Here is a 26613-nt window from a genome sequence, read left to right on the forward strand (position 1 = left end):
GAATAGGTATCTCAGCCACCAATAGGAGAGCTGGAAATATTTCTGGCTAAAAAGTGTACCAGTTTAAAGATTTTATTTATTTATTTATTTGGCAGAGAGTGAGAGAAAGTGTGAGCAGGGGAAGGAGCAGAGGGGGAGGGAGACGGAGGAAGAAAGAATCTCAAGCAGACTCTGTGCTGAGCACCAAACCCAGCACGGGGTTCAATCTCACAACCCTGAGATCATGACCTCAGCCAAACCAAGAGTTGAATGCTTAACGGATTGAGCCACCTAGGGCACACCAAAACTCTGCCAGTTTAAAACCTCTCTGATCATGCGCACCAAAGATGAATTAAAGCAACTGGGGACTTTTTGGGTTTTGAGAAGGAATTAATTTTGAAAATGAAATTTGGTTATAATTATATGCATTTTTATTAAAGTTATGTGTAACGAGAAGCTATATTTAATTTGTTGGATTAAACATGAAGCTTTTAAAGATAAAGTGGCATTAAAAAAAGGGAGTTGAAATATTTTATGGTTTAATAGATCTGTTTTGTTCTCTCACATAGGATTTTGTTTTATTAATAAGACATACTAAAATTCAATTTGTTTCCTTCATCTTTGCTGTGTTCTTTCCAAAGAGCTGAATGACTTATTTTTACATAGAAGAATGTGTAAAAAAATTATAAAATTCAATGAAAGGAGTAAAATTTTGTCTAGACATGTAAAGGGAAGAATTTCACAAGCAAAGATTCTTTAGTTGACACACCAGAGGAATTCAGAGATCTTGTTCTGCACAGCGGTTACCCACCCTGCTGTCAGATTTGGTTAAAAGAAAATAATTCTTTAGTCTAGATCTGGTTCCTTCATCCCCTCCCACTCCTACCTTGGAACAAATAAGACATTTTTAGGTTGAGTATCTTGTGGGGTCCGTAATTAAAGATTCTACTGTGCACATAAATTTAGCTTGTCCTCTCCAGTCTTGATGGGAGATTTATAACCCCACCTATCAAAAAGTCAAAATTCTGTTGCCTGTTAGTCCTAATAAAGCAGCAGGAGTTTCCTGAGGGGAATGCTGATGAGCCTAATTGTTCACAGCTGGAGGGTGAAGGGATGATTCCATCAGTGAAATTTTAACCTTCTCCTTCCCCATTTCTCTCTTGACTTTACAGATAGGAGTTGGGCTCCAAGAATCCATAGAAGAGATTCAGATTTTAATTAGTAGTGATGATCTGTTCATATTTTGGCAAGACTGTGAGATATTGACTTGGATTTGATGGTATAATGATAGCTAATACCAGAAGAGAGGTCTCTTCTTGGCTTTCCTATGAAGTTCTATATAAAACATCAGAATGCAGAGACAGTTTATTTGTAAATGTTTTTCTAACAAATATAATATGCAAATCATTGTAGAGATACATTTGTTGGAGACCAAACCCCTTACAAATATTAGAGAAGTCTTCATAATCCACTATTGCTGTCATTCACAAATACTTCTGAATATCTTTTGGGAAAGGATGTCATAATAGACACCGGTAATACAAAGAGAGGCTTACAATAGAAATCTAGGGAGGCAAGACATGTTTATATAAAGGTGGAAGATATATCAAAGTGGATGCTATGCCAAGTGCTAAAAGACTAGAGAAAAAAGGGGAACCCATAGTAGAATCAAAGGAAATGGCAGAGCAACAAGATATATAATACAAGGTCAGGAAAGCAAAGAATGGGAATTCAGGAAGGAGATGACCAGTACTGTTTATTATTACTAGAAAGTTAATGAGACTAAGGACTAAAAATAAGTAAGGAAATTACACTTAACTATTTGAAGGTCATCAGTGACAAGAACATACAGTTTCAGTTGAATGGGAAGATGATGAATGACAAAATGTAAACATGACCTGAAGTGGAACAATTTCAAGATTAGAATTATCACGAGTAACAAGGTATTAGCAAATAGAATCCAACCGCATATACAAAGATAATACACCATCATGATTTAATGGGGTTTTATCTCAACAATGCAGGTCTTGGTTGGTAAGTTACACATACATACACATGAACACACACACATACACATAGTTGGTTTACCTATTGATTACCATATTAACATAAAAGAAAAAATAAAACTCATAAGATCATCTTAAAAGGTGCAGAAATACATTTGACAAAATTGTCCATCCATTCATGATTTAAAGAAAAAACTCTCAGAAAACTAGAAATTAAAGGGAACTATTTAACGAACGAAAACGTCAACAAAACCTCTACAACTAATATTTTACTAAGTGGAAAAGTCTGAACAAAATTGAGCAAAAGATAAGAATGATTAATCATTTTTATTCAACATTGTTCTAGAGGTCCTAGCAAGTATAATAATAAGAAAAAAAGCATACAAATTGGAAGTAAAACTGGATTTACCCACAGAAAACATAACCATGAACTTATATATTCTAAAAGAATCTGTATATAAAAAAGCTTCTACAACTAATAACTGAGTCTGTGAAGGTACCAGGATAGAAAGTTATTGTGCAATGACTAATAGTATTTCTATATAGTAGCAATGAACAATTGCAAAATAAAATTGAAATAACATCATGTACAATAACCCAAATCATAAAATACTTAGGAATAGTTTTATCAAATGTATAATTACCCAAAAGAAAATTATAAAACACCACTGAGAGAAATCAATGAAGACAAAATAAATGTAAAGATATACTGTGTTCATGACTCAGAACATTCAGTATGTTTAAGATAATTCACTGCAAACTGGTCTAAAGATTCAACATCATTCCAACTAAAAGCCCACCAGGCTTGTTTAAAAAATATGCAAAGTCTGGGAATTCAAAAAACTTTGAAGAATTAGAACAATAATAATGAGAAGAAAAAGTTGGAGAACTTATACTATGGGATTTCACAACTTACTGTAAAGATCTGGTAATCGTACAGTATGATTTAGGCCTATGACAGACATGTAGACCAATGCAAAAGAATAAAGTCCAGGAGCAGACCCACATATGATATGTCAGTTGATACATCAAGGTAATATTGGGGGGTGGGAAGATAGATTTGTCAATAGTGTTGGGGGAATTGAGTAACCTTATATAAAAGACCTTCAACCCTTCCCTTATACCATATTCAGAAATTAATTCTAAATGGATCCTAGACATAAACATAAAAGCAAAATTTATGAAACTTTTAAAAGAAACAAAAATTAGCATCTTTATGACCTTGGGGTAGGTGAAGATTTCTTAAGAAGGAGAAATAAAGCACTAACCATAAAAAGAAAAACCGATAAATTGCTTGTCATCAAAGTGTAAAGTCTCATTAAGAAAATAAAGATGAAAGCAAGCCTCAAACTGAAAGAAAATACCACAGTACATATATTTGATGTAGGACTTGTATTCAAAATATATAAGGAAAGCTTATAGCACAATAAGAAGCCAAACCACCAAATTGACCAAATGGGCATAAGATTTGAACAGGTATTTCACAAAACTGGATCTATAACAAAAACATAGTAGATGCTTCACGTCCTGAGTCATTAAGGAAATACAAATTAAAACCACAATGAGAGCACTATTTGCCCACTAGAATTGTCAAAATTAAAGACCCAATACCAAGTGTCAGAACGTGAGGCAACTGGAACTCTCGTATATTTTTGGCAAAGTGCAAAATAGTACAACTACTTGAAAAATAATTGGTAGTTTTTAATAAAGTTAAACATATACTTAGAATAAGACTCAGCAATGCCACCCCATGGGTTTTTACCCAAGAGAAATGAAAACGCATGTTTACAAAAAGACTTGTATATGAATATTTATGGAAGATTCATTCATAATACCCCAAATGGAGACAACTTAAATGTCCATCAACAAGTGAATGTATAGGGTCGCCTGGGTGGCTCAGTCAGTTAAGCACCCGACTCTTGATTTCAGCTGAGGTCATGATCTCAGGGTTGTGAGATCTAGCCCTGCATTGGACTCCTCGCTGAGCATGGAACCTGCTTAAAATTCTCTCTCCCTCTCCCCCTGCCCCTCCCCTGCTTGCACTCTCTTTCTTTCTCAAAATAGTCACTTAACACATGAATGTATAAATAAATTGTGGCATATCCACATCAAACAAAAAGCTATGAATTACTGATAGATGTAACAATAATAATTCATCTTAAAACATGATGCTGAATGAAAGAAGTCAGTCCCAAAAGAGCATATGTTATCTGAATTTCTAGAATAGTCAAACTTAACCTATAGTGACAAAAAGTAGATCTGTGATTGTCACATGCAGGGGAAGATGGAGGATGACTGCCTAGGGACACAAAGGAAATTTTAAGAGAGACAAAAATGTATAAATCTGTCAAACTGTATCTAAGTGTATGCATAAAATGTGTGCATTTTATTCAATGTTATTATACCCAGTAAAGTTGATTCAAAAAATAAAAAACATGATATATATCCAAATTTTATTGTTTGGTTTGGTTTTGTCTTGTAAGGATTAATGTACCACCTCACACCAGTCAGAATGGCTAAAATTAACAAGTCAGGAAACGACAGATGTTGGCGGGGATGCGGAGAAAGGGGAACCCTCTTACACCATTGGTGGGAATGCAGGCTGGTGCAGCCACTCTGGAACTCAGTATGGAGGTTCCTCAAAAAGTTGAAAATAGAGCTACCCTATGACCCAGCAATTGCACTACTGGGTATTTACCCCAAAGATACAGATGTAGTGATCCGAAGAGGTATGTGCATGCCGATGTTTATAGCAGCAATGTCCACAATAGCCAAACTATGGAAAGAGCCAAGATGTCCATCGACAGATGAATGGATAAAGAAGATGTGGTGTATATATATATATGCAATGGAATATTATGCAGCCATCAAAAAACATGAAATCTTGCCATTTGCAACGATGTAGATGGAACTAGAGGGTATTATGCTAAGCGAAATAAGTCAATCAGTGAAAGACAAGTATCATATGATCTTACTGATATGAGGAATTCTTAATCTCAGGAAACAAACTGAGGGTTGCTGGAGTGTTGGGGGGTGGGAAGGGTGGGGTGGCTGGGTGATAGACATTGGGGAGGGTATGTGCTCTGGTGAGCGCTGTGAATTGTGTAAGACTGATGAATCACAGACCTGTACCTCTGAAACAAATAATACATTATATGTGAAAAAAAAAAGAAGATAGTAGGAAGGGAAAAATGAAGGGGGGGAAATCGGAGGGGAGACAAACCATGAGAGACTTTGGACTCTGAGAAACAAACTGAGGGTTTTAGAGGGGACGGGGGTGGGGGGATGGCTTAGCCCGGTGATGGGTATTGAGGAGGGCACGTATTGAATGGAGCACTGGGTGTTGTACGCAAACAATGAATCATGGAACACTGCATCAAAAACTAATGATGTAACGTATGGTGATTAACATAACATAATAAAATTAAATTTAAAAAAATGACTGAGAAATAAAAAGGAGCCACAAATCTAGAGTCAAAAATATTTCCTAATTTATAAAATGTGGCAAGTGAGCTCTAAAACTATAGATGAATGAGTGCGACACCAAATGATAAAACATTCTGGAATAGATTACTAAATAAATGGTTTGTAAGCACTTAAAAAAATAAAAAATAAAGTAAGATTAATGTTATAGGTAGCACAGTGTCCAATGTAGCAGGATATCATATAATTAAAAATTAATGACAGACTCCTTTTCATTGATGATGTATGTTATATTTGAGTTCGGCTTTTAAAATATGGACCTCCACTATAAGTAACCAAGCAGCTTTTTGGTTCACTAAATAAGATCTTAAAAACCCATTAGATTGTACATACTAGTTTATTCCAAATAGTCTTAGAAGTCATTAAACTCTTGTTCCTTCCATCTCTTCATTTTCTTCTTGTTATTTTAAAAAAAGAAAGTGTAAAAATTATGTTACATTGGCTGATTTCAATCTGATTAAAGAATTTGTCTGACAGCCATGAAGTCTGGATGAGGAAATTCTAGTTCTATTTTCAGAAAAGGAAAACAGTATTTATTTTCCACTGGAGAAACACTTGCTTCTTATACACCTTTTTTTATACAAAATGGATGAGTTATGGATCCAAGAGATAAGTTCAGGGCAAGATGAAGGAAATGTTGCTGATTTTTTCTTTGGATTTTGGTTAGTCTTTATTGCTTTATTCTTTTGCATTGTACCAACTTGCCGGAGAATGGCAGTTTAGTGTCCCGTGTGAACCTCTAGAATCTCTAACTTTATGGTAGAAAATTTTTAGAGGAGTTTGATGTGGGCATGTATTTAGGTTTAGGTCAAAAAGTCTATCTTTAAAAATAACAACTTAAAATATGATCAGGATATTAGGTTTTTAAAAGGGTGGAAATGGAATTTTTCTTTCATAATTCAATTGGGTGAGTTAAATGCTTACTTCGCAAAGCCCTGTGTTGGGAATGCAGGGCGACATAGATGAATAAGGCACTCACTGTTCCAACATGCTTAGAAAAAGTAAATGACTTTCTCCATTTGAACATTAATTTACACATGTTTGGATGACTGGAAATACGGCAACAGTGTGATAGTACATCAGTGAGAAAATGAAACTGGCTGCAATCAGCCAATTTCAGATGGAAGCATTTGATTGAGCAAGTCTCTGTGAAGGTCGTTAGCAATATGAAGCTGTCTAGTCGGTAGGTGTTGAGCAGTAGTAGAGTCGGGGCACCAGTGTGTGCACGAGAACGAGGTGTGGGCACAGAGCCCATAATTTGGTTGTGTGGAGGGCACTTTTGTGCATCAGTACTGAGGCTGCCTTTCCCTGGACTGATGCAGTCTCCAGCCCAAGCGCATGTGTTACTTCTGCCCCTAATCTTTGCCTCAGCTTGGCATTCTTGCACGACTGCACTGGTGTGGTCTGACCTCAGTGGCGAAGCTGAATTAACAAGGGCAATGTTGAAAGTCAAATTACACTTCTATCTTTTAGGATGACACTGTTACATTTTCCTTTTCCTTCCAGGAAGGAAGGGATTGCCAGACCTTTTGACTGTCCTGTTTCTGTACTTATTCAAGTTGAATCCTTCTGTACTTATTCAAGTTGCATCCTTCATTCCTTGGCAGAGAGAGACGATTGTTTCCTATTGTGGCCCTCGAAGGCATAAGCCATAGCATATTAGTATTATCAGTGGAGTTGTGCTGGCTATTTCAGTAATGGCTACTTTGTGTATTTGCTGGGCATTGTGTTGAGCCACTTACATACTTGATCTCACTGAAATCCTTTCAACAACCGTATAAGGCAGAAATTATGATGACCACTATCCTGCTGAGGCACCTGAGACCCAGGGAGCTTAAATTGCTTGCCCAGTCTCCCAGCTCGTCACTGGCTGAGCCAGGATGCAAATGAGTCTGCCTCCCTCCCTGGGCTGTGCTGGACTGGCCACACTCAGATGCCCTGTAGAAAGAAGGAAACCTAGTTTTGAGAGCTGAGAATGAAAGGAACCATTAGCGATCACTCTAGAAACAGAGGCCCAGAAGGATTTTCAGAAGGTCCAAGAACTTGCCCAGAATCACAGAGCTAAAACTGAAGAGTTTGCCCAGGGGAAAGGGGTCTCGATTACAGCGTTTTAAGAATCAGAACAACAGCCGTCATCAGCAAGCCCAACTAGTGAGTAGCTTGGACCAGTTTGTAGTTACTATATAGGGGCCACAAGGAGGCAGGGCAGTGCCAAAGGCTTGGGCTTGTGGGGTCATCTGGGCCCCAGTAACACCCCTGGTCTCTCATTCGCTTGCTGTGTGACTTTGGGCTGTGCAACTGACTGCCTCCATATTCCAGTCTGGAAAATGGAGATGATGATGATAATAATAGCTCCTACCTGCTTAGATCAAAGATCATGTGGGGCCATCAATATATAATCACTACTATTATTTGTAGTATGTGTCATACAGGAACCCAGAGGCAATGTCTGAATAATAATAAAGAAAAGCCCCAAGAAGAACAAATAAAAACCCAGTTTTGATAGGACAGAAAGAGGTTTTGGGGATAAATTTGGTTTCTGTTTGTTTATTTTTGTCTCTGTGTTTATATTTTAGCGTCTCCCCTTTTGGCTGTGTGGCTAGTGTCTCTCCTTTGGCTGTGTGGCTAGTAGTTACCATTCACTCCCCCACCCAAACCACCTAAGGACCGGGGTACGTGTCTGGGATGCTGCAGACAGATAGCCAAATTCTCAGGATTCATCATAGATGTGGGTCATTACAGCTGAACAAATTGGAGTATTTTTTTTTATTGATTTGTGTTTTTACATTGGAAATATACTTTGATTTGATTAAAAATACTAAATTATAAGCAAACAGGCACACACTTCATGGTAGGACACAGCAGAATTGCTGGTTTCCTTATCAACTTTCCAATGTAAACTACTTTTCTATGTCTAAAATATAAATTGCCAGGTGTATGGAGAAATTAGGAGAAGGTTTCAAAAGTTACAAAACTGAGAGAAACATATTTTTATATAAACCATGATTATGATGCATACATTACTTCTGTAATACTGATAGACATATTAATCAAACTTTAAAATCCTGACAGGGATAATGTTTGCATATATGTCTTGAATACTCTCTGCTAGGGTCAATATGGTTCTCATTTCTACTCTAAAATCTTATTTATGGCTTTCCCCTACAGAGCTAGCTTTCTGTGTGAGTGAAAATTCAAAATAAAAAATAAAATACAATACGTATCAAATATTCCAGAAGTGGAGAGTTAAAAAAAGAATCTACAGGCTGTTTGTAATATAACACAGACCTTTGTCCTCAAGGTAAAAAATAATCAGAGTTCTAACCGCCTATCTAAGAGCTCTTTGTCCCGGTCACTGTCTCCTCTCCTTGCCTTTTGCTCTCTGGCTACTGTGACCTGCTGGGAAGCCCAGTCCAGGAGACCTCACTGCTCCACCTTGCACTGGAGCCTGAGAACTTTCTCCAGGGCAGTAGGCTGGGGCAATTGTTTCCATCTCTCATGGGTCATTGGCCTTCATTGCCTGATGTTTTGTGTGAGTTTTTGGTTTGGCTTGCTTTGTTTTGTTTGTTTGGGAGGAAAAATGAATTTAAAGGTGTTTGGTAAGATTGTACAGATAATAACTTACTTATTCCCCACTTTCTAGCCCCATCTGCAGGGGTCGTTAAAATCCTCATACCTTAAATATAAAGCAGCCACATTGAGACTGGGAGGGGATCGTGACCTGTTCTTTGGATGAGTTTGTTTGGGCTAAGAAAAAATTCATTGTCTCATATCAGCAGGATTTGCACACTTTCAGTTGTGCTGTGTTTTATTAGGGCCACCTATTCTGCTGAAAGGCTTTGACCACAAATGTAAGGTGATCTATTGAGGAGGAGCTGTGGTCTGCCAGAAGCTGAGGTTGCAGAATGTCTTTTTTGGCCGCCGTGTGAACTCAGCTCAAGAAACTCATGTGCTTTAATTTTTTTAACTCTCTATTTTGACATTATTTTAGATTTAGAGAAAAATTGCAAAAATCATACTAACTAGGCTATCAGCATTAATACAATATTATTAAGTAACCTATAGATCTTATTCAAAACCTGCCACTGTTCCACTAATGTCCTTTTCTTTTTTCTTTTTTTTAATGTCCTTTTTCTGGTTCCAGATCTACCTCAGAATCCCACACAGAAATACACTCATCCTATGTGTACATTTTAATAAGTTTTGACAAATTTATGTATCATGTAACTAGTATCGAGGTTAATATAGAGAACATTTTTCCCATTTCCAAAAGAATCCCTTAAATTTCCAATACCCCACGAAGGTCACTGTGCCCCTTCGTAGTCCATCCCCCGCCATCCACTTGCAGCCCTAGCAACTACTGATCAGGGTTCTGTCACCATAGATGAGATTGTTCTATTCTAGTATTTCAAGTAGATGGAATTATCTAGTTTATACTCTTCTGCATCTGGCTTTTTGTGTTCAGCATAATTGCTAGGAGATTCATTTATGTCGTATCCATAGTTTTTTTTTTGTTGCGGAGTTTGAAAATACCCCACAATATTTGTTCACCTGCTGATGAATGTTTAGATTGTTCCTAGATTTGAGGTATCTAGAGGAGAAATCATCGGAAGGTGAACCCTTCCCTTTCCTACTGCTTAATCTTCCTCCAAGTAGGATTCTTGGCTGACAAAGATAAACATCAAGAACAATAGCAGGCTAGTAATCAGAATACCATTAAATATCCCTGATTCAGAACATTCTTTTATTTTTATTTTTTTTAAAGATTTTATTTATTTGTTTGACAGAGAGAGACACAGCGAGAGAGGGAACACAAGCAGGGGGAGTGGGAGAGGGAGAAGCAGGCTTCCCGCGGAGCAGGGAGCCCGATGTGGGCCTCGATCCCAGGACCCTGGGATTATGACCCGAGCCGAAGGCAGACGCTTAACGACTGAGCCACCCAGGTGCCCCAAAGATCCTATATTTTATTTTTTTTATAAAGATTTTATTTAACAGAGAGAGACACGGAGAGAGAGGGGACACAAGCAGGGGGAGTGGGAGAGGGAGAGGCAGGCTTCCCGCGGAGCAGGGAACCTGATGCAGGGCTCGATCCCAGGACCCTGGGACCATGACCTGAGCTGAAGGCAGATGCTTAAAGACTGAGCCACCCAGGCGCCCCCCAGAGCATTCTTTTAAAAGCTACATTGGTGAAATTGGTTTGGGCTTAAGGCTTAAGTGAGGTTTTTTCTTCCCCCTGACTTAAACCTGAGATGTCTGGGATCATGATCTGGCTCCAGCCTAAATTATTCACCCAAATGCAGACACAAAACTGGGATAAAGATAAAGAGAGCCAGTACTGAGAGTGTGGGCTCAGCTAATTACTGGACATATGACCGTTGGCCAATTAACTCACTTCTCTGGGCCTCACTTTCTCTTCTATAAAAGAGGGTTAACAATAGCACCTGCTTCCTAGGGTTGTTATGAGGATTGAAATGTTAATACTGTGTTCAGAACAGTGTCTGTCTTTAGAATGCATTCAGTAAAATTTAGATGTTATTATTAAAATATTCAGTATGTGCATTTCATTCAGGTTTGCCTGGTTGTTCCTGGAAGTCAGATTCAGAGATATGTTTTCTATCTTTTGCATTACCTCAAAGTCCATCACAGGACTGGACAGATAGTAGCTGCTCAATATTTGCTTTTCAAGTGGCATATTGATACCTGAATCATTCATCATTTTCGTGGTGATGAAGTTGTAGCTGTTCTTTTGTCAGTTTCCCAAATTGAGCAGCAATATCGTGTTATCCTGGGTTATCATTCTTTCTAACATATATCGTTGATGTATTTGTATCTCTGAGAACAGTATTTGCAGTTCAAGTATCATCCTGGAAAGGCAAAGACAGAGATTTTACTGATGATAATGTGAGAGGTAGAGAGCATCAGTGGTTAAGGCCATGGGGCTCTTGTTCAGCATGGCCTCGGTTTAAATCTGACTTTACTTACTAGCTGTAGGAACTTGGGCAAGTTACTGACTACTTAGTGCCTCAATTTCCCCTCTGCAAAATACAGATAATAATAGTACCCTTGTTATTGAGTTTTGTTGAGGATTGATGTATTAATGTAAGTAAAGCACTTAGAAAAGTCCCTTGTACAAGATAAGCATTCAATAAATGTTGTTGTTGTATTTATAAGGTAGTATATCCCCAATTTTTGAAGATAGTCCCAATGTCAAAATTCTACTTCACTAGCTTAATTGTGCTAAAATTTATTGGCCCCTGTATCCCAATTAGGAATTCAGAAAATCTGATTACAGCAGTATTGGCTCTTTTTAATCTTCTTAGTGCTAAGCTTACTTAATGCACCTGCATGCGTATGTGCTGCAAGTAGAAGTGATTTTGTTTGCTTGGATTCCTTGGAGCTCTGCTGGGCAGTAAGTTTGGACAGATGGAAATAGAAGAAAAAAAGACACTAAATTCCACATATAATCATGTAGCTAAGAGAACACTGAACTTCAGAAAACTCAAATTCTGGTTAATTGTTCACTGCCTCTGACCACTTTACCTCTGTGAGCCTCATTTATAATATGGGGGCAGTGTTGGCTGTCTGCCAGCCTTACAAAAGTCTTTCAGAGACCAAATGGATGGAAAAGCCCAATGTAATATATATGCAGTATATCCAGTATATGCAATGATATATAAATACATAATGTGTATATTTATGTGAGCAGTTGATATTCTGGCAAATTAAATGTTTAAATAATAGAGAATTCTCATATATAACAAATTAATACCCAATTAGCAGAAGTTTGAAATGCATTGAGAAAATACTTAGCATCTAAATCATTTCAACATATACATATAACATGGTTTTCTCACTCATCCTTACCCATGATTAGGAGAGTCTTTAATTTCTACCACAAGAGCCTCCTCAATATTTCTGGAAGTTCCTCTGATTATATGCCAGATGTTCTCCCAAAGTGCTGTTGTCTACGTCTTATTCTGGCTCCCATTACTGCTATTGCCCTCCGGTCCTGGGGCCTTGCCTCTCTGCCCATTACCCTATTCCACGGTGATGTGTTCTGCTAGGACTCCAGAGTAGCACTGTACAAATGTTACATGCCTTGCTCCAAATCTGATCATGCCATCTGCTGAAAGCCCTTCCCTGGCTCTCCACTGCCTTCGGAATAAGGGCCAGATTCCTTAGCAGGCCTCCAAAGCTAGTTTCTTCCCTATCGCTCCGTTTCTCTCTAGCTTCACCTTTCACCACTCTGCCAGTGGTTGAGATTCCCGCCATGTTGAATTTCCTCTCCACAGACTTTGTCCTCTTCCAACCCTCAGCTTTTATTTATGCTCCTCCCCAAGTCACTTCCATCATCTCATGAATTCTTCATCATCCTTCATATGCTAGCTTCAGTGTCATTCTTCCGGTACATTTTTCTGTGACCCACTCTCAGCTTCTGCTCCGCTTGGTGTGCAGGTCTGTGTTCTTGGGGCTGGTTGGCAGGTCAGTCTGAGAAGCTACGGTGCAGTGATCTCATCTACCGTTTCCTCGCTCAACTGTGTGCACCCTCTTCCTATGGTCAGCTGTTTTCCACTTGGAGTTTCTAAATTAACCTTTTCTATGTCGGGTTCTATTTTATCTCACAGTTTCTAATACGTACATTTATCTTTTAACATATTTTGTAGAAGGCCCTTCCAGACTGCACACTGCCTAAGTTCATTGTTTTTTTGTTTGTTTGTTTGTTTTTTTACAAATGTTTAGTTTGTACTGATGGTGTGCCAGGGACTCTTCTAACTTACAGAGACACCAAAGATTCATGAATGAGGTTGTTTTTTAAATAAAAACCGATAAAAAAAATACTCATTGTATTACAGACACCCAGAAATACCAGAGAATAAAGATACTATGTCAAAAACATGCTGGATAAACCAACTTTTATTTTACTTTCACAGGGTCTAGATTAGTTGATGGCCTTGAATTTATGTTGTGTCCCACCTCTGTTAGGCTCTGGGCTTCTGGATAAGAAATTTCCTAAGCCTCAAGACAAGGAAGAGTTCTGACTCAGACTGTCTTGAGGATTAGTTAAGATAAAGCATGCAGGGTGCCTGAGTGGCTCAGTTGGTTAAGCGTCTGCCTTTGGCTCAGGTCATGATCCTAGGGTCCTGGGATCAAGTCCCGCATTGGGCTCCCTGCTCGGTGGGGAGTCTGCTTCTGCTTCTCCCTCTCCATCTGTTGCTCCTCTCTCTGTCAAATAAATAAATAAAATCTTAAAAAAAAAGATAAAGCATGCAGTATCCTTTGCACAGAGACCAGCACATATTAAATGCACTAAATGCCAAATTTGTTATTATATAATGAAACTTCCCTGAGACTGTTAACCACAGAAGTAGCCAATAGCACCAAAACTGATTAAAGCTATTAATTGTAGAGAGAATAGAGATGACGTCTCTAGAGGCTCTGACTAAATTAGTGGTAGAGTGTATTGAGTAAAACACTGGACTAAACATAAAGAACCTGAACCCCAGTTGACTTAATACTTTGATGCTACATGAATATATGACATTATGCAAGTCATTTGATATTTCTGATTCTATTTTTCTTATCTGTAAAATTACAGGAGCTCATATGGTCCCTTTTAATTATAATATACTAGAACTTTGTCATCTCTTTAATGATTTCCAAACTAGTTAGAGAATTAAAAAATTATATCCCCACATATCTCCCATATCTCCTGTTTCTACATTTCCTAGTATCATAACGGGACATATTTTCTTGTACACAATTCTTTCTTTGTAAGTAACATGCCAGAACAAGAGTTTAACATTTCAGGAAGAAAAATTTACTGTAGCTGTGGAACACGATATTGAAGGTTAATTGGAGTTTTGATGCAGTGGAGACATTTGTGAGTGTCTTTTTTGACTGGTTGACCAGCTTCTTCCTTTCAGAATCTGCCTCTGAATATCAAAGGAGACATCAAAGGTTGTCCTGCTCCTCTGGAGAATGCCATTGGTTATTAAGGTTTAGATGAAGCACTTAATTTGTTTAAGGTAGTACATTTCAGAGAGAACTCGTAGACACTTAAATTCTCTGTTGTTTTGTTAAACTGTAATCTTTCCTAATGTGAGCTGCGTCTTTGCTACTTTGGTCAGCTGAGAAATCTTTCTCCTTACTGTTCAAAGGGAAATAGGATTTCTGAATTTTTATTCTAAAAACTTTGAATTTCAGTTCTTTCTTATTAGTAGATGTGAGTCTTTTCCCTTTCTTTTTATTTTCATTAAAAGAGCAAGGAAAATTCTATCAGTATGATCAGTGTTTTAGAAGAAATTTTATATAACGTTCTTTGCAATTTATGGGTTGTTACTACTTTACATTAGCAATGCTTTGCAATGAGATAGATGGTCACCAGAGCCAGTATTTGGGCAAAAATTATCAAGTGTTTATTATTCTGTGAAGGGTTTGGAACTCTTAACAGGATATTTTCATTTGAAACACCAAAAATTAAGATGGATAAACAATTTCCAAGTGGTTTTCTCTTCCGTCCTGTTGTCCATATTTCAAACTGTGAACATTCTTATTTTTCACCTAGGTTAAGCACTGGATACTAAGAAAAGAAAAAAAAAAGAGAGAGCAGGTGAGTGAGAAAAAGTAAGAGAGATGGTAGGAGTGAGGAGTGAAGTTCTAACTGGAGGAGCAATAATGATTTTATAAGTTCATTTCAGCTCAGTAAATATTTATTGATCATCTTGCTATAAGTTAAGTATAACATAGTCATCTGATGGTACAAGTGGATAAGGAGGAAAGCTCCTTCATTATCCAGGAGCTCACAAACTTGTGAGAGAAATGAGTTAATGCATTTTTGATTACTACCAGGCTGATTCTGGTAAGGGCTATTATAAAGGCACCAAATATGAGTATACACAGAATTAAGAGCAGAGGCTCCAGAAGAAGACAGACCTGGCCAAGCCAAGCTCCGCTCTTCACATTTTGTGTAACCTTGGCTAAGGTATTGACTGTTCTAAGGAGCTAGTGTCTTCATTTATAAATGGAGATAATGTCTACCTCTAAGGGTGACTTTGAGGATTATAAGAATAGAAGATAATATGCATAGATAATTACATGCATTGGCGCAACGTGGGACAGACAGCAAGAGTTCACAAAATGGTCACTAAGTGATAGGAAAGTCCAGGGAATGAAGAGATTAAATCCTGGGAAATTGTGGATACCCTCCTTGAGAAGGTGAGATTTTATTTTGGTGCTAAAGAATGAACAGTTCTCTGATAGGAGCCATGGTAAGGAAAAGCACTCTGGGCAGAGGAAGGTGCATAGTCAGAGGCAGAGAAGGAGGATCCAGAGAGCCTGGGAGGGATTTGGGTGTGTTTATACTGGGAGAGCGTCTGGATGCCACTCATGGTCAGAGTTTGGAGACCTTGAATGCCAGGTCAAGAAATTTGGACTTTAATTTTAGTAAGAGCTATATATTTGAAATGAAATCTCAGTTTTCAAAGAGTTTTCTCATAAGTTAAAAAAAAAGTTTTTATAGCCTATGAGGTAGGTCAGGAAAATATTACATAATCTCACTGCATACATGAAGAAATTTATTTTCAAGGAGGTTAAATAAGAAGTTCAAGACTGCAGGCCCAGTAAGTAGTAGAGTTAGAACTGTGTCTCACATCCTTTGGTCTAGACAAAGTGTGCTGCCCAAGATGCTACCTCTGGTTTACAGTAAGGCTGAAGGTATTGATTAGGGGGCCTGGTGAGAACTGTCTTTCAAGAAGGGAACTCCACTTGGAGTGAATGGCATTGAGGAAAAACACTAGAGCTGGGAAGACCAGTTGTGGGTAGTGGGGCTTTGAGGTAATCAAGGAGAGGGATAACAGGGACCTGAACTAAGGAACTTCCAGGGCAGATAGAAAAGGGAGCACAGACTGAAGAGCCTTCATAAAGATAGAATCAACGGGATGGGAAGACCAATTAGCCGCGGAGGGTGAACTTCAAGTAAGGAGAAGCAGTTTATGGTTTTGAATGTGACCAGCTGAGAGGGGGGATATTCATGCTTAGAGAATTTGAGGTGTTTTTATTGTTCCCTGTCTTTTCAGCAACAAACCTTGGAGAAGTTGACCAAAATTGAAAAGTGACTAATGACATTAGAACAGTGCCTTATGTTGACACAGCACATCCAGGTCTTTATCTCATGATTGAATAAGTAGCTGAGACCATCTGATATGATGATTATTATTTCTAGCTCTTTGTTCTTCTCATCTATAAAGTGGGGAATATACTGATTTGCCCCCTGGGCTTATATTGCATGAGTTAATATATTTAAATCACAACAGTATCTGGCACATACAAATTGTTTCCCATTATTATTTCTGGTTTTATTGTTGTTAAGTTTCAGTTCTGTGGGCGGTATATAATGAATGGGCTGATAGGGAAAATCCCACAGGCCAGTTTTACAGGGGTGAGGGGAAGGGGGAAGAGATTTAGAGAACTCAACCCCTGGAATGAATTTATGAATTCACTGCTATATGAATCTGTGAATTTCAGCCTCTGATCTAGAGTGGAAAAAAGGCAAGATCACTGTTGGCTGATTTTCTGTTTTGTTATGAGTTGACAAAGAGAAATAGAAACCTTGAAATAGAGATCATTTCTTCAGTCACTGACCATTCTGGTCTGTCCATCATTGCTATGGGAAGCTAACTCTTAATTAAGAGTAAATTATTTGGTCTCTGAGGTTTACTTCTTGAGGAAATGGAATTTTTCATGGGGTGAGGAAGAATTGCCGAATAAGAGAGAGCCTCATAAATAAAGCTCTTCAAGTCACAACCCTGGCATGGTTTCAGGGAACCAGAACATGATTAATATCTCAGTGTAACATTTTAAAAGAAATCCCCAAACACAAAGTTTGTCATTTCAGAAAAGAGGAACCACTTCTAATTTTATGAGCCTTCAGAAGTACTTTTCCATCCACTTCCAGCCCTCCCAAAGTAATTTTTCCCACACTGCCACTCTCTTTCCTTTCCCGCTGCTCTTTATTTTAATTCTGTAAAGAAGTTGCCGGAGTATATGATTCAGTAATTCCACTACTGGGTATTTACCCAAAGAATACGAAAACACTAATTCTAAAAGATACACGCACGCCTATGTTTATTGCAGCATTGCTTACAATAGCCACTATATGGAAGCAACCAAAGATGAATGGATAAATAAGATATGGTATATACACAGTGGAATATTACTCAGACACAAAAGAGAATGAGCTCTTACCATTTGCAAAAGCATGGATGGAGCTAGAGAGTATAAGACTAAGTGAAATTAAGTCAGTCAGAGAGAGACAAATACCATATGATTTCACTCATTTGTGGAATTTAAGAAACAAAACAAAGAAAGAAAGAAAAAACAGACAGACAAGAAAACGAACTCTTAACTCTAGAGAACAAATTGATGGTTACCAGAGGGGAGATGGATGGGGGGGATGGGTGAAATAGGTGATGGGGATGAAGAGCACACTTATCTTGATGAGCACTGAGTAATGTACGGAATTGTTGAATCACTATATTGTACACCTGAAACTAGTATAGCACTGTATGTTAATTATACTGGAATGAAAAATAAATACAACTGAAAAAAAAGATAAAATCAGATTAAATGAGAGAGAGAGAGAGAGAGAGAGAGAGAAGTTACAGGAATATCCAGAGTTTGGTCTCTGTGGTGTTGAGCTGAAAGCAACACCCGTCAGGGAACCAGAGCTCAGAGGAGGAGGATACTTAATAGGACTTCAGTAATTTGGGATCACAGATCACACTGAGATTGAAAATCAAAGGTAGACTTTTACCTCAAAAAATATCTTAATGCAAATATCTGCAAAATGTGACTTACAATGTCAAGGGTTGTGGACTCCCTTAAGCCCATCTTGGGACAGGAGCTGTACCTAGTTTGGGAGAGCTGACAGTAACTCCGGGCTTCCTCCTTGCCAAGCCCACTGTTAGGCAGAGGAGGGAGGGAGGGAAATAATAAATACAGTGCTTGGGGGTGAAGCCCTGGACTGGGACTCAATGGAGTTTTCCAGATTCTTTTCGTTTTTTGCATTCCAGAAATACTAGGACAGTCAGCTTTCTAGGGACATCTGCCAGGATTGTTGGTAGGATGCAGGAGACCTGATATTAGGAGAGAAAGAAGGAAGAGTAGGGAAAGAAGACACGTGATGTGAGTGACCGGGTTGCTTCTTCTCTGTGCCATTTGGGTACACTTGACTGTTACGAAATACATGAGACCATGTATATTTTCTAAGTATCAAGACAGAAGCTTCTTTTGGACTTACGGATTCACTCTGGTAGTCAGGCCTTACAGAAGGATTTTCCCAGAGAGAGCTCATTCAAGTGCAGAATTTTGAGGGAAGTGGGGAGAAATTCTCGGAGGAAAAATTGTATTTAAAAAAGAGTGAGCGGCGCCTGGGTGGCTCAGTCGGTTAAGCGTCTGCCTTTGGCTCGGGTCATGATCCCAGGGTCCTGGAATCGAGCCCCTTGAAGGGCTCTCTGCTCAGCGGGGAGTCTGCTTCTCCCTCTCCCTGATGCTCCCCCTGTTTGTACTCTCTTTCTCTGTCAAATAAATAAGTAAAATCTTCTGAAAAAAGCTTAAAAAAATTTAAAAAGTGAAAGGGTGAGGGTAAAGTAAAAATGTCTGGACAGTGATGGTGAGAGAAATGGTTGTCAGATTTTATGATTAGATGCAACTCTTTTTGTCTCCTCTCTGTCCTTTAATATGTAGGTAATTTGCATGTAGTTTGCACATAGTAATTACCTCTGGATATAACCAAAGAATTTATGCAAAATTTGACATTGAAAAGAAAGTAAATGATCACATAATTTAAAATTGTGGTCCTGAAGATCATGGAGAAAATAATGACACGGGTTGTGAAGTAGGTGGCCACTAAGCCCACCTTTGGGGCTTATTAACTCTGTGACTTTGGGGAAATCACATAACCTCACCTAACCGTAGTACCCCCTCTTTTTTTTGTATAAGGAATAGGTCTGTTTGGGAGATAGTCAATAACATAAAATAACTCCTTTATTCTTCAGAATAGAACTATAAGGTAGATACTGTTATTGTCCCCATTTTTATAATAGAGAAAAATACAGAGGTGTAGAGAGGTAAAGTAACTTGCCTAAGATCTCCCAGATAGTAGGTAGCAGAATTGGGGGATTAAAACCCAGTTGGTCTGACTCCAAGGCCATACTCTTAGCTTTGGTCCTTGTTGGTTTGCCAATAGTCCCCCATACATGAAGCACAAGGAGAGATGGAAGAAAGAGGCAGGCTAATCCAGATTGGCAGGTGGCAAGTTTAATCAGCAAGAGAACTCACCTATGACGCTTGTCTTCAGCAACCACAAGAGGAGTAGATTTCTGCACCTGCTGGCCAGAATCTTAAAAGTTTATACAGAAGTCTTAACTGGATTCAGTCTTATATACTGTCTAGGTGGTCTCAACAACACATCACCATCTCAGGTCTATGTCCTTGGAACCACTCCCTACTGTGGGAGCAATGGGCACAACAGACTTTCCAAGGATAGAGGAGGGCAGTGACCAGCTACAACTTGTGGATCAAATGGCAGTCATGTTCTCTCAAAGCCCTGTTCCAACACTTCTTTATAGCTGTCTGAATTTAGTGCAGGTTGAGTGAAACATTTTTCAAGACTAGAGCATATTCCTTTTGAAAGAATATTGCATATGTGGTAGATTCTTAGCATTGTTTTAGGGAAAATTTTTTCCTTCCTGTTTCATGTATGTGACTAAAAAGCAGCAACAGGTATTTCTGCTCCCATAAGACCGTTTCTAAAAGGAACTATTTGGGTCATAAGCGGTGTAAGTATGTATATGTTTTTTGGACTGTCTGATAAGGAACATTTTTACTTTTATTTGGTTCAGAGACACATATTTAAAAATTCTTCATTGGAGCCTAATAATATGGTCTAATAACATGATGTAATAACCGTGGCTATTTGCCCACCCACTTCAAGTTGCTGAATCAGTAAATGGTCCCGCAAACCCAGTCATTCTCTTGTGTTGTTGGAGACTCCCAGTCAGCCAGTGTAGGAGGCCAGCCTTGTATGATGTTAATCTTTTTCATAAATTCCCTGTCAACAGTTATATATAAAATGTGATTATTTACCAAATATTAAAACATGTTTGTCGGAGAAGAGATTTATCCTAAAAATGAAATGAAATGGAGATTGGTTTTTAAAAAGAGGAAGGACCATGTGTCTAGAAAATACCCTAAAGCATCTTGCATAGAATTAAGATGCCACTGCCTGCCCTACAAGTCTTTGTGTTTGTGTGAGTGTTACTATGATGAAAGTTGTCAACTTGCAATCCAACTGTTCTTTGAATAATTTACTTTTCAAAGCCCATTTTACTATCAGTTTTCCTACCAGTTTTGTAGTTGGCATGGCTCCTGAAATGTCTTTAAGAATTTAAGTTTAGTCTGAAAATTTGCCAGTTATCTTGATCCACCCTAAACAAGGACATTGGGCAAGTGTGAAATTGAAATGATGTTAAATTATTGCATATCTACTATCACACTAACATTGGACCCATGCCACACATTTATCACAATTTTTGGATTTAGGCCATTATAAGTCCACAATATTCATTTTTAAAAATCCAGCCATGACTACTTCCAAATATAATTCTTCATCATTTGTTCAAGCAAAGAATGCCTAGTGACTCCAAAGGGACAATGTAATCGGTCCTAACAGAAATGAGAAGAATGCCCAGACTCGCCTGTGAACAGTATTCATCATTGACAGCAGTGTCACGTCCACCTCTGCAGGCTTCTTGCCCAAGGTAGTCACAGGGTCCCACTGGTCAATGAGATGAAAAAAAGAGAAGAAAAGTCTTCCCTTGGGGTCTGCTGAAATAAACCTTTGTTAGCGTTTTGCCTCAACTCATTCAAGAATTGGACTTGTTCCAACTGTTTTCATGCAAGAAACAACCACGTTACACATCACATTAAAAATAATTTCCAGAAAGCTGCATGAGCAGGATGGTTTAGAGCATGAGCTTTGGGGGCGCCTGGGTGGCTCAGTTGGATAATAAGCATCTGCCTTCTGCTCAAGTCATGATCCCAGGGTCCTGGGATGATCCCCACATCAGGCTCCCTGCTCAGCGGGGAGCCTGCTTCTCCCTCTCCCTCTGCTTGCTGCTCCCCCTGCTGTGCTCTCTCTCCCTCTCTCTCTGTCAAATAAATAAATAAAATCTTAAAAAAAAAAAAAAGAGAGCTCGGGCTTTGGATTTGAAAGCTTGGCTCTTACAGTTTCCTAGTGGTGTGACCCTGGAACAGATGAATTAACTTCTCTAAGCCTCGACCTGCCTGTAAAGGGTAGGATGGCGGACAATGATATCTACATCCTAGAATGTCATGAGGCTAACGGAAAATGGAAGGCATTTAGCACAACCACAGGAAGGGCACAATGACCAGCAGCTGCTACCTTCACCTTTGTCTCATCACCATCATGACGTGCTCTTCCTTCAGGCAGCTACTTCTGGCCTTCCTACTCAGTTCATCATGGAGATAGAAATGCTCACCCCAAGGGCTGTCTGTAAAGTGCCTTGAGGTGTCCAGAAAGGTGTATCCCTCTACCGAGTGGTTATTTACGCCACAGTTTTTTTGTTCTGTGGAGTGATTTTGCTTGTGCTGCTGTATTTCTGCCTGTGGATAATGGAAGGGTCCATGGTACTCTTCACAGCAAGAGAATCCAGTTTCATTCATCCCTAACATTTTTTTTTTAAGTCGGGGAAATTTATTTCCTGAGGTCATGACACAGGAAGTAGACTCAGCCACAGCTGTGGAGCTCTCACAGTGGAGGCCAGAGCCTACTGACATGCTGGATGAGCCAGGGCACTTCGAGGGAAATGTTCAGTTACCTCTGTTAGGGTTCACAGCAGTGGAGAGCCGTCCCAGAGCATAGGTGTCAGGGAGCAGATCCTGAGCGCCCCTGGCTTTCCTGTGAGACCTCGGGGAGGGGGAAGTATGAACAATATACGGAGGGTAGAGCCGCTGGGTCACATTGAGACAAACCATGTGTGGTGGGGTTTGGATCAGCAGGCTGGGGAGGTTTCTGCTTTTTGATCATTATCGTTTGGGGCCCCGTAGGAGGGTCTTGGGGACCACCCGAGCCCCAAAGCTGGGAAATTCTTCAGAGCTATTCATATTAGGAGCCTTCTTGCTTCTGTTGGCGGTGCAGGGAGCATCCCATACCACAAAGCCCTTGGAGGGTACCTCAGACTCCTCATGGGCTGGTGGCTTCACATATACCTACAGTCCCTTGCTGTTGACCACATCAGCCAGGTATTCCTCCACTAGGTTGAAGATGTGGTAGTTGGCTTCCTCCACATTCTCAGGGAGCCCCATCACAGTGATGCAGTCTTGTCTAACATTTTTGCAAGGTCAGTAGAAATTACATTTGAAACCTCATCTACGTATTTGTTGGATAGTTTTAATAATCTTAACAATGTTATATTTTGGTGTTGTACTTTGAGGAAAGAACAGTGACATTCTATTCAAGGTGTGGAGAAGAGTGGAACATAGAAATTAATAGCTGTTTTTGCAAGAGATACATTTAGTATATCACCTTTGTCCATAAGAGTTCTAGAAGTATTAGGTCAGGGGGTATGTTGATAACTGAGTCTGATTCAATGATAAGGCTTTCATAGAAATTGATGGCATTGTTGGTTTGGTTACAGAGCTATTTAAATATTCTATTACATGGTATATATACCATAGGGTATTTATATTTATTTATTATTTTTGGCATATAAAATTGGCATATAACATTCTATAAGTTTCAGGTGTACAACATTATAATTTGACAACTGTATGTACTACCAAATAATCACCACCAAATGTCTAGTTACCATCTGTAAGGTGTTTATATGGGAAGCTGTATAAATAATGCTAAATTAGTTTATTTGGGGGATACATTTGTTCCTTTGCATTTAACCTCACCTTGAGGACTACTTTTTTAGAGGTGGCTTTTGTTATTTGCCACCTCACAAGGTAAAAATATAGGATATATAGATTTTCTGCTTTTCTGATACTTATTTTTCTTACTTAAGGAATTCTAAAAAATCAATATGGATTTAGTAAAAAAAAAAATAAACAGGTGGTTCTTCTGTCTTGTCATTAAATTTTTGCTATTGCAAAATTGTTTGTATATCATTTATTATTTAATATAGTTTTTAAAATTCTGTTTTATCTTTTTTTTTAAGGATTTTATTTTATTTATTTGAGAGAGTGAGCAAGAGAGAGAGTGAGCACAAGCTGGGGGAGAGGCAGAGGGAGAGAGAGAAGCAGGCTCCCCACTGAGCAGGGAGCCTGATGCAGGGCTTGATCCCAGGATCCTGGGATCAAGGATCCTTTCCACCTGAGTGGAAAGCAGACGCTTAACTGATTGAGCCACCCAGGTGCCCCAAAATTCTGTTTTATCTTTATTCTTAATTTGATATCTATAAAACTTGACATTATAAACTGATGAGGTTTTCACATATAATATTTCCCATTTTTAATCTATTGTTCTTTAGAGTATATTGTTACTGTGTTGTTTGGAACAGACATGCAATATTGTTAGATAGTGTCTTATTTAATATGACTTTATGTGTAAATTTATTTGATGAATAGTAATCTTACTAATCTGTCCTAATTTTTTGCCATGGTAGAAAACTCCAGATTTTTTCTTTTTGTATTTTCACAGATATAACAGGCTTTAAATTACTGTGGCTTTTAGCTACTTATATTTAAGTGTGTCTCATGTAGGCATCAGATTGCTGAATTTTGTTTTTATGCCAGTAAGTGACCCATGCTTTATATTCGGGTTTAGTTCATTTGCTTTATACATTTTAATTGATAACTTTCTACCACTTCCGTTGCCCTGTTAGTTTCTCCCTATTGCTGCCTTCTTTTACTTCATTTTACAATATTTCTGTAGCTGATTTTAAACTTTTTAAGAAGTTTTTATTTAAATTCCAGTTAGTTAACCTACAGTGTGATATTAGTTTCAGGTGTACAACTTAGTGATTCAACACTTACATGCAACACCTGGTGCTCATTACAACAAGTGCTCCATCCCCATCACCTATTTCACCCATCACCCCACCCATCTCCCCTCTGGTAACCCTCAGTTTGTTCTCTATAATTAGGTATCTGTTTCTTGGTTTGCCTCTCTTTCTCTGTTTTTTGTTTTGTTTCTTAAATTCCACATATAAGTGAAATTATATGGTATTTGTCTTTCTCTGACTGACTTGCTTTGCTTAATTAGCATAATACTCTCTAGATCCATCCATGTTGTTGCAAATGGCAAGATTTCATTCTTTTTGATGGCTGAGTAGTAATATTCCATTATATATATATATTACACACACCACATCTTCTTTATCCATTCATCATTTGATGGACATTTGGGCTGTTTCCATAATTTGGCTATTGTAGATAATGCTGCTATAAACATCAGTGTGCATGTATCCCTTTGAATTAGTATTTTTGTATTCTTTGGGTAAATATCTAGTAGTGCGATTGCTGGTGGTAGGGTAGTTCTGTTTTTAACTTTTTGAGGAAACTCCATACTGTTTTCCAGAGTGGTTGCGCCAGTTTGCATTCCCACCAACATTACAAGAGGCTTCCCCTTTCTCCACATCCTTACCAACACTTTTTGTTTCTTGTATTGCTGATTTTAGTCATTCTGACAGGAGTGAGGTGATATCTCATTGTAGTTTTGATCTGCATTTCCCTGATGATGAATGATGTTGAGCATCTTCTCATGTGTCTGTTGGCCATCTGTATGTCTTCTTCGGAAAAATGTCTATTCATGTCTTTTGCCCATTTTTTAATTGGATTGTTTTTTTGGGTGCTCAGTTTGATAAGTTCTTTATAGATTTTGGACACTAACCCTTTATCAGCTATGTCATTTGCAAATATCTTCTTGCATTCAGTAGGTTGCCTTTTAGTTTTGTTGATTGTTTCCTTTGTTGTGCAGAAGCTTTTTATTTTGACGAAGTTGCAATAGTTTACTTTTGCTTTTGTTTTCCTTGCCTCGGGAGACAAATTTATTAAAAAGTTACTATAGCCAATGTCAAGGAGGTTGCTGCCTGTGTTCTCCTCTAGGATTTTAATGGTTTCCTGTCTCACATTTAGGTTTTTCATCCATTTTGAGTCTATTTGTGTGTGGGGGGTAAGAAAGTGGTCCAGTTTCATTCTTTTGCATGTTGCTGTCCGGTTTTCCCAACACGATTTGTTGAAGGGACCCCTTTCCCCCCATTGGATGCTCCGTCAAAGATTAATTGACCGTACAGTTGTGGGTCCATTTCTGGATTTTCTATTCTGTCCTTTTGATCTATGTGTCTATTTTTGTACCTGTACCATCCTGTTTTGATCACTAGAGCTTGGTAATATAACTTGAAGTCCAGAATTTTGATGCCTCCAACTTTGCTTTTCTTTTTCAGAGTTGCTCTGGCTATTTGAGGTCTTTTCCAGTTCCATACAAATTTTAGGATTGTTTGTTCCAACTCTGTGAAAAATCCTGGTATTTTGATGGGGATTGCATTAATTGTGTAGCTTGATCTGGGTAGTATAAGCATTTTAACAATATTTGTTCTTCCAATCCATGAGCATGGAATGCCTTTGCATTTATTCTTTAAGTGCTTGTAGAATTCACCTGAGAAGCCATCTGGCCCTGGACTTTTGTTTTTGGGAGATTTTTGATCACTGATTCAATTTCTTTGTTGGTTAACAGTCTGTTCAAGTTTTTTATTTCTTCCTGTTTCAGTTTTAGTAGTTTATATGTCTCTAGGAGTTTATCCATTTCTTCTAGGTTGTCCAATTTGTTGGCATATAGTTTTTCATAATATTCTCTTATAATTGTATTTCTGTGGTGTTGGTTGTTATTTCTCCTCTCTCATTTGTGATTTTATTTATTTGGGTACTTTCTCTTTTCTTTTTGATAAGTCTGACCAGAGGCTTCTCAGTTTTATTAATTTTTTCAAAGAACCAGCTCCTCATTTCATTGATCTGTTCTATTGTTTTGTTTTGTTTTGTTTTTAGTTTCTATATCATTTGCTTCTGCTCTAATTTTTATTATTTCCTTCCTTCTGCTAGCTTTAGGCTTCATTTGTTGTTCTTT

This window comes from Callorhinus ursinus, unplaced genomic scaffold (genome assembly GCF_003265705.2).
Source record: "Callorhinus ursinus isolate GAN/ISIS: 27379988/994484 unplaced genomic scaffold, GSC_fseal_2.0 scaffold27, whole genome shotgun sequence".
Classification (NCBI taxonomy): Eukaryota; Metazoa; Chordata; class Mammalia; order Carnivora; family Otariidae; genus Callorhinus; species Callorhinus ursinus.